This window comes from Dipodomys ordii, unplaced genomic scaffold (assembly GCF_000151885.1).
Source record: "Dipodomys ordii isolate 6190 unplaced genomic scaffold, Dord_2.0 Scaffold376, whole genome shotgun sequence".
NCBI lineage: Eukaryota > Metazoa > Chordata > Mammalia > Rodentia > Heteromyidae > Dipodomys > Dipodomys ordii.
In genome coordinates, this window is record NW_012267592.1 from 3,060 (window position 1) to 12,634 (window position 9,575).

The window sequence follows — 9,575 nt, forward strand, 5'->3', positions numbered from 1 at the left end:
AAATACTGAAAAATACTGACTAGCCTTTATTCTGATGGACTTCATATCTACAGAATGGATTAATGGAAGAAGAGGTGAGGGAAGGATGGAACTTGTGGAAGAAATGACCTCAGATATAGAAAATACAATGCCTATTCAGGAGATAGATGCTCTTAATGAGTTCCCTTTGGGGGAAATTCAGTGATGAAAACTAGTTATACCACTGAATTAAAAACATTCAACTACAGGAATGTTTTGTAGGATAATTTGATTGTCTTGCTTTTAGAGGAAAAAAATACCCTTACTTGGAATAATTAGGATTGTCACTATTAGATTGTGTCTTCTACCAACGAACTGTCAGTTTCCTCAAATAGTATATGGGTACTGATGTTAGGTTATGTAAATAATCTGTTTATATGTTTGCTAGTGTGTAGTTTTCTTTCTATGAAAAATGGAGCTCTAGGTGCTCCAAGGGCAGACGAGGTTCGGGATGTGAGAGTGGGAGCGTGGGGCTCCGAGCCCGAGCATAAGAACAAAAAGCAGATGGGCCTGGACTTTCCTCTGAGCCCTCTGCATTCTTAAAGCGTTGGGTGAAATTTGGAGTTTCCTGACGGTCATCCGCTGTTGCTTGATGAAAACCGAGACCTCTCGTACCTTCCTTAGAGAACAATCTGCCATCTATTGTATCTCCCACTGAAGGCATCTGTGGTTGTTTGAGCTACAAAATCTACCCAAGCTTGTTGGGTGAAATTTGGAGTTTCCTGACGGTCCTCCGCTGTTGCTTGATGAAAACCGAGACCTCTCGTACCTTCCTTGGAGAACAATCTGCCATCTATTGTATCTCCCACTGAAGGCACCTGTGGTTGTTTGAGCTACAAAATCTACCCAAGTTTGTGTGACATCTGTCCTGCAAAGTGTCCGTGATGCTGGGCCCTGAGGGAGGTGAAGGGTTTGTGGTCAAACTCGGTGGCCTGCCCTGGTCCTGCTCAATTGATGATGTGCAGAACTTCCTCTCTGACTGCACCATTCACGGTGGGTTGCAGGAGTCCATTTCATTTACACTAGGGAAAGCAGGCAGAGTGGTGGGGCTTTTGTTGAACTTGAATCTGAAGATGCTGTAAAACTGGACCTGAATAAAGACAGGGAAAGCATCGAGTATTCCAAGTCTCACAGAACCCAGGTGGATTGCTTGTTGACGCACAGCGGTCTAACAGCGCTGACAGCGCCAGCCATGGCTTCGCGCGGCTCCGGGGCCTCCAGTTTGGATGCACCAAAGAAGAAATCGTTCAGTGCTTCTCTGGGTTAGAAATTGTGCCCAATGGGAACACACTGCAGGTGGACCCAGAGGGCAAGATTACAGGGGAGGCCTTTGTACAGTTTGCCTCACAGGAGTTAGCTGAGAAGGCCCTGGGGAAGCACAAGGAGAGAAGAGGGCACTGGTATAGTGAAGTGTTCAAGAGCAGGCAGGAGGAAGTTAGGTCCTACTCAGACCCACCTCTGAAGTTCATGTCTGTGCCGCGCCTAGGGCTCTATGACCGGCCTGGCACTGCCTGGAGGTACATGGGCATTGTGAAGCAGGCAGGCCTGGATCGAATGAGGTCCAGCGCCTACAGTGCAGGGTATGGGGGCTACGAGGAGTACAGCGGGCTCAGAGATGGCTGTGGCTTCACCACCGACCTCTTTGGGCAAGACCTCAGCTACTGTCTCTCGGGCATGTAAGACCATAGATACAGGGACGGCGAGTTCACAATCTGTCATGGTACCAGCTATGATTGTGTTATGGGGAACAGAAAACAACTTGGTGTGACTGCTGTTTGTTTGGCTATGTATACCAGGAGGCAAGTCTGGGCAGATACACAGTTATTTAGAAGCAGACCCTATGGGCAAAGTCTAATGGCTGTAATACATGAGAGGAGTGGCAGTCCATCTCATAACCTAAATAAAACCAATAATTACTGTTTTCTCCATCAAGAGATACAGCATAAACAATTGAACAATCGCCCATTCTTACACTAACTGGTTTTGTGGATTGAATTACGCCTCTCAAAGGTGACATACTGAAACTCTAAACCCCCAATCTGATGTTAGCTCCATGGTCTTTGGGGAGATGGATAAGGTTAAATCATGGTAGAGCACAGTTTCTTATAAGAAGAGGATCACATTCTGTCTCTCTCCCCTCTCTATGTCTGACTTGTGCTTGTACTTGTATGTCTGTACTTCACCACACCTACCATCTTGCTTGAGTGTTCATAAATGCTTTTTTGTTGTTTTAGCTGCTTGTTCAAGGGCTTGACCTCATGGCCTGAGTGCTGTGCTGAGTTTTTGTGCTGAAGGCTAGTTCACTACCAATTGAGCCACAGCTTCACTTTCAGATTTTTGGATACTTTACTCAGCGATAAGACTCTCACAGGTTTTTCTGCTAGGGCTGGCTTTGAACAATGAGCTTTAGATCACAGTCAGTAGTTAAGATTACAGGCCTGAACCACATCAACAAATGAGCCTACATATTTTATTTCTGGATCTGTTACACTTCAGCTACCATGTGATCAATCACTTAAGGAGTTTTGTTTATTCATTTTCTTTGTTGTGACCACAACAGCAGGGGACACACATTGGGAAATCTGCCAAATATTTGTTGAATTATTGAGCAGACCGTAGATAAAAAGGAAAACAGAACATGGATTAAAAATAGAATTAGAAAAGCATACCTTACATTTGCAAAGAATGGTGGTTCTATATGATGAATTTAGAACTTGTGAACAATTAAAGGCTTGAGACAAAGCTTGATATTTAGTTTTGGACATACTGATGTGTAGATGACACTGGTATTTGTGTTTTAGACAGTGGGACTCATCAGGGTCTTTCAATCTGAGGAAAGGTCAGACCTACAAATACATTCCCAGGAGAAGGGATCATCATTCAATATTTGAACAGTTCTTTTATTAGAAAATATAACCTTTAATCTTGGAAATCATTCCTAATAAAATACAAGCATAATTCTCACCATTCAATTTACTAGCTCCTTGAAGTTCAGGGACATAGAACATTTTATAGAGAGACAGAAACAGATATTAATATTGATAGCTGACATTTTACTTTTTGAAATGTTTTACAAAGTGAAATTAGCAACTCTTTTTGTCAGGTATTGGTATGAGTGGCTTAAGTGTGTATTAGTAGCTTTAAAGAATGTGGGATAGCCTTTCCTACTGTAGTGAAGAGGATCTGTTCTCAGTGGACCTCTGTAGTCCAGAGTCCAGAAGGAGAAAACCAGTAGCAGTACCTGGGATTTGTCAACAGTCATCAAAATACCATCTTCAAGGTTGCTGTGCCCTGCAGAGGAACAAACAGATCTTCTCAGTCCCTCTGCTGGGACCTCCCAATTTCCTTTTCAACGCTATAAAAGTTAAAGTAGAATGAGAGAATAGTATAATAGCATTAATTTCAAATTCAATGATTTTGACTGATTTCCAGTCAACTTTATTCAAATAAATAATAAGAAGTACAGTGATATGGCCATTATATTTGAAAGCTTTCTTTTTAACATCTGTTATTAGGGCCAAAGTATTTCATAAAAGAATTTTTATTTATATTTTGTAGATGGAGATTGCCTTTTATTATTAAATGATGAATAAAACTGTGCATATTTATAGTGTACATATTTATATATGCATCTATGAATTTATGCATATATACTTTGGCATGGGTAAGTCAAGCTAAATAGTTTCCATATTCTATTTTTGTCTATTTATTTTCTATTCAATTTGGTTTTTAAAAAAAATTTCTAGCAGCACTAGAAGTTTTCATTTTTCTTTTCTTTTCTTCCTTTGTTTTTTTGACTGTTCTGGGCATTGATCTCAGGACCTCAATTGCTAGGCCAGTGTTCCACTACTTGAGCCATGCCCCTATTCCTTTCTTTTCTTAGCAGTAAGGACTGAACAAGTATGTGAGCCAGAATAGAGTGAGAATACAGGGAGGGGTTGGGAATATGAGTAAGAGAACAAAGTTTCAGTTATTTGATTAGAAATGACACAAGGATATGCTTTTCATGGATATTCTTGTGTGAAGTAGGAGGCATTTGCACATTGGTTAGTACTTAAATTCATGAATGTAACTGGATTGTTTATCACACATTCTGGAGTTAGGGAGAACCCTACAAATGGCATCATTTAATGGATGAAGGTAGAGACAGTGGGATTCCGATAAACTCAATGTCCTAATATGATACCACTAAAATAAAAGTATGATTTATCCACCTTAAACAAGTGCATTTTCAAAAACCTATATAACTGAATGAAAATTCTGCCTCAGGTTTTTTCATTAATAAGGAGTTCCTTGAGACCTGGAACTGAAATCTGGTCTTAATGTCATGAAATTTGGGAAAAGTTTAAGATTAAATTAAGATAAATTTGGAAAAATCATAAGATTAAGATCAGCTTAGTTTTGGAAATGAAATAATTTAAGATTGTAGAAGTAACTATAATTATTTCAGATACTCTACAACTTTTGAAAAAGGAAAAATCTGTGTATCCATATGTGTGTGTTTTTTTATTTTTATTTTAATTAGTTATATAAAGGGATTTAACTTCAACCAGACAGATAATGAGTAAAATGCATCTTAAACTGACTGTCAGTGGCTCATGCCTGTAATCATAGCTACTCAGGAGACTTGGATCTGAACCAGGCCAGGAAAGTCTATGAGGCTCTTATCTACAATTAATCACAGAAAAAGCAGGAAGTGGAGCTATAGTTCTAGTGCTAGATCACTAGCCTTGAGCCAGAAGAGCTCAGGGACAGTGCTCAGGCCCAGAGTTCAAGCCCCATGACTGGAGAAAAAAGGCCTCTTGTTCAATGTCAACCCTTTCATGGTTCTCCCCATCTTACCCTATCCCATATGAAAATACCTCCTTTTAAAAGGCATTTTATGAATTGTTTATACAAAGAAACCTTGGAGCAAGCATATCAGGATTTCCAAGAGATAATGACAAATGATTAAACTTTTTTCTTTCCATTTAAGTGTTCCAACATCACCAGGGAATGCTTACATTTGCCTCAGCCAATAGGATGAACTGGAACTAAATTTCAGCAATAAGTTCCTAAACTAAATTTTTAATTTGAGAGTCCCCGTTTATGTAATACAAATATAGTAGTATCTGCTTCATAATATCTTTGAGAGGAATGCATGAGCTGATTCTTTTAAAGAAAAGTAAATTAACTACCACACATCAGTGCATCAATGAATGTCAGTGGGTGTTGGTGAATAAATGTTTTTTAACGTATTTAACTACAAAAGGCAAAGAAACACAGAGTTGGGTATCAAATAATTGCCAATTGTCTTTTTAGAAAGTGTTTGTTTAATGCATACTGGCATTCCTTATAACATTTCCTTCAGGCTAAAAGTTTTTTCTCTGCGTTAAAAGGAGAAGAAGGTATAATGAGAGATTATATAAAATCATCCCAATGTCTGTCTTTCTCATTTTTTCCAGTGTGAAATGCTGGCAATCTTATAATAGATAAAATTAACTCACTTATCTGAGAAGCCTTAGCAGTCTAAGTGAACCACACAAAGGCGAAATGATGCTGGACCCTAAGTCTCACTGAGCCGTAACCCACGCAGCATCTTACAATTCTATCATCACTTCTGTGATGCATTTCAGGTCATTCACCACAAACTTAATAATGGGAATTTACTTTAACTTTCTTAATTCTTTTTTTTTAATTTTTATTTTTTTATTGTGAAAACACTGTACAGAGGGGTTACAATTACATGGGCAAGATAGTGAGTATATTTCTTATCAAGCATTGTAGCCTCCTCCTTTGTTTACCCTTCCCATCCCTTCCCATCCTCCCTCCTCCCCCCCACCCAATCCTCTCCCACCGAAGTTGTTGTAAAGTTCGTTTTCGACATGACAACTTGTACTTCTCATTGTTGTAACAGGTCCACCTGTATCCTTATTTAAACGACTTGTTTTTCCCCCTTCCCCTCTACAAATTATACCGACATCAAATACAGTGAAAGCAGGGGTTATACTGTGGGGGAGGACATACAAAGCAACAAAGAAATAATCTTATAATTGTGTTAGAAACAAATGCATGAAAGAAAAAAGACATTTAAAATGCATATCTTAGGGTTCATTTTCCTAACATCACCTTATCTGACCTTTTCTGCTTGACTCATACATATACTAGATATTGCAAATAAGGGAAATATGGGACCTATGTTTCTTTGGGCTTGGCTTACTTCACTTAATATAATTTTTTCCAAGCCTTTGCATTTTCTAACAAATGGGGAAATGTCATTCTTTCTGATGGAGGCATAGAATTCCATTGTGTATATATACCACATTTTCTTGATCCATTCATCTACTGAGGGGCATCTGGGTTGGTTCCAGATGTTAGCTATGGTAAATAATGCTGCAATAAACATAGTCATGCTGGTAGCTTTAGTGTGGTCTTGTTTGTAAACATTTGGGTAAATGCCCAAAAGTGGGACTACTGGGTCATAAGGGAGCTCTATGTGAAGTCTTTTGAGGAACCTCCATACTGCTTTCCAAAGTGGTTGAACAAGTTTACATTCCCACCAACAATGAAGTAAGGTTCCTTTCTGTCCACATCCCCTCCAGCAACTGTTGTTATTAGAGTTCTTGATTTTTGCCATTCTAACTTGGGTGAGGTGGTAGCTCAATGTTGTTTTGATTTGCATTTCTTTTATGGCTAGGGAGGTTGAAGATTTCTTCATGTGTCTATTGGTCATCCTTCTTTCTTCTTCAGAGAAGTTTCTCTTTAAGTCTTTCGCCCACTTATTTATTGGGCAGTTGTTTCTTTGAGGATTTGTTGTTGGGGGATTTAATTTTTTGAGTTCCAAGTATATTTTAGATATGAGACCCTTGTCTGTTGTATGGCTAGTGAAGATCTTCTCCCAATCCGTGGGCTTTCTATTGATCTTGCTAGCTATGTCTTTGCCCTGCAGAAGCTCTGCAACTTTATGCAATCCCATTTGTCCAACCTTTCTTTGATTTGTTGTGTTTCTGGGTCTCTATTCAAAAAATTTCGGCCTGTGCCAAGGAGACCTAGGGTTTCTCCTATTCCATCCTGTAATGTTTTCAGAATGTCTGCTTTGACTCTGAGGTAACTTTCTTAATTCTTTACAAACATTTTCTGTAGCTTTGTATTTAAGATAACATGCTGGAAGTTATTTATAGGACATACCTCTTGGAAAAAATAAAATTAATATATCTTTTGAAACTGCTGAGTTATTTGCAAATCCTAGTAATACTTTTTCTTCTTTTCAAAGCTTATTTGAAGATATAGATTCTCTCTTCCTTTCTCTCTCTCTCTTTCTCTCTCTCTCTCTCTATATATAAAACATTCTCATTATCTTGCCCATGTAATTGTAACCCCTCTATATGGTTTTTCCACAATTAAAAAAATATACATCTGCATAACTATCGTATATTTGTTTTATTATATATTCATGTATAATATTTGTAATTGCAGTATTATATGTGTATATAAATAATGGAATATGTATCAGCTATTATACTTGTTATAGTAGAATGCTAGCCTAGCATGCCCTGGTCCAATTTTCCGCACAGCAAAAAATACTTCTAAAGATCTACTGATAGTAATAAATTGCTACTATACATATTATACATATATGTATATGTATACATATTATGTGTGTTTGTAAAGTAATAAAAGACATGAAATATCTGTATATACTATTTATTTCATATTTTATATTTATTATATTACAAATTTATTTTTAATTTAATTTGGATGATTTGTAACAGATAGGAAAAGTGAGTTGTTTCAATATCCAAACCAAAAGGTTCCTTTATCTCAACAAATAATAAAAGAAACAAAAATCCTACGTTTACCTGTTTTATAATTTCGAATCTAGATACAAAAATATGAAACTGGGTGCCAATAATCCTAGCTACTCAGGAGACTGAGATCTGAGGATCAAGGATTGAAATTAGTCCAGGCAGGAAAAATCTAAGAGACTCATCTCCAGTAAACTACCAGAAACCCAGAAGTGGTGCTGTGGCTCAAGTGTAGAGTGCTTGCCTTAAGCTGAAGAGCCAGAACAAGTTCAAATCCCTCGACTGACACAACACACACACACTCACACACACACACACACACACACACACACACACACACACACACAAAGAGTTCTTGATTATAGCTATTCTAACCGGGGTGAGATGGAATCTCAATGTTGTTTTGCTTTGCATTTCTTTTATGGCTAAGGAGGTTGAGCATTTCTTCATGTGTCTATTGGCCATTCTTCTTTCTTCTTCAGAGAAGTTTCTCTTTAAGTCTTTAGCCCACTTACTTATTGGGCAGTTGGTTCTTTGAAGAATTGTTGTCCGGGAACTTAATTTTTTGAGTTCCAAGTATATTTTAGATATGAGACCCTTGTCTGTTGTATGGCTAGTGAAGATCTTCTCCCAATCCGTGGGCTTTCTATTGATCTTGCTAGCTATGTACTTTGCCATGCAGAAGCTCTGCAACTTCATGCAATCTCATTTGTACAACCTTTCTTTGATTTGTTGTGTTTCTGTATCTTGATTAAGAAAATTTTGGCCTGTGCCAAGGAGACCTAGGATTTCTCTTATTCCTTCAAGCTGTGTACATATACCAGTTAAGATGATATTAAAGGAAATGAACCCAAAGACAGGGACACAAGTGGCTTTTTCTTTCTTGCTATTGTTTCTAACAAATTTATAAGATATCATTTGATTTTTTTGTTCCTTTGTAAGTCCCTCCCCCAAGGTATAACCCCTGTTTACACTGTATTTGATGTTGGTATAATTTGGGGATTGGAAGGGAAAAAACAAATGTTTAAATTGGGATACAGATTGACCTATTGCAAGAATGAGATGTACAGGACAGTATGTAGAAAATGAACTTTACAATTCAGGTCGTGGGGGTGGGGCGGAAAGTGTAGTTAAGGAGTGGGGAGGGGCGGGATGATAGGGGAAAAACAAAGGAGAAGGCAATAATGCTTGATAAGAAATGTACTTATTACCTTGCTCATGTAACTGTGACCCCTCTGTATAGTATTTTAACACTAAAAAACTTATTAAAATAAAATAAATTAATGTGAAAAAGAAAGACAGAAAGAAAATTTATACATACACACACACACACACACACACACACACACACACATATATATTAGTGGAAAGTAAGATACATCAGTCAATGAATCTATACTTTTTGGAGTACATACCAAATGAAGTGTGTTTTACTTTGCTTTCACTATTGTTTGTCATCGAACCCTAATTTTTTAACATGGAAAAATAAATAGAAACAATCTTTGAAACTGAACTTTGGGGTAAATATCTCATAATATCTCATACACTTATTATTTCTGCTAAGTTAATGATAGAATATAAAATAAGGTCTAAATTGGCCTTGGACACATTGACTTTATATTAGATTGGCTATGTTTATTAGTGTTGAGAGTATCAGAATATCATTTATATATTTTCCGCATGCCCTGTAATTTATGTTTTCATTAGCTCCACATTTTCATCTTCATTTTGATTCCAGAATATAATTGTCATTTGAGTAATAATTTGCACACT

The 9,575-nt window shown here is 37.5% G+C and overlaps 1 pseudogene; it reads left to right on the plus strand.

Annotated features, from left to right (window-relative positions):
- The first annotated feature begins 902 nt into the window (after positions 1 to 902).
- On the plus strand, positions 903 to 1,995 carry LOC106001708 (annotated as a pseudogene).
- The last annotated feature ends 7,580 nt before the right edge of the window (positions 1,996 to 9,575 follow it).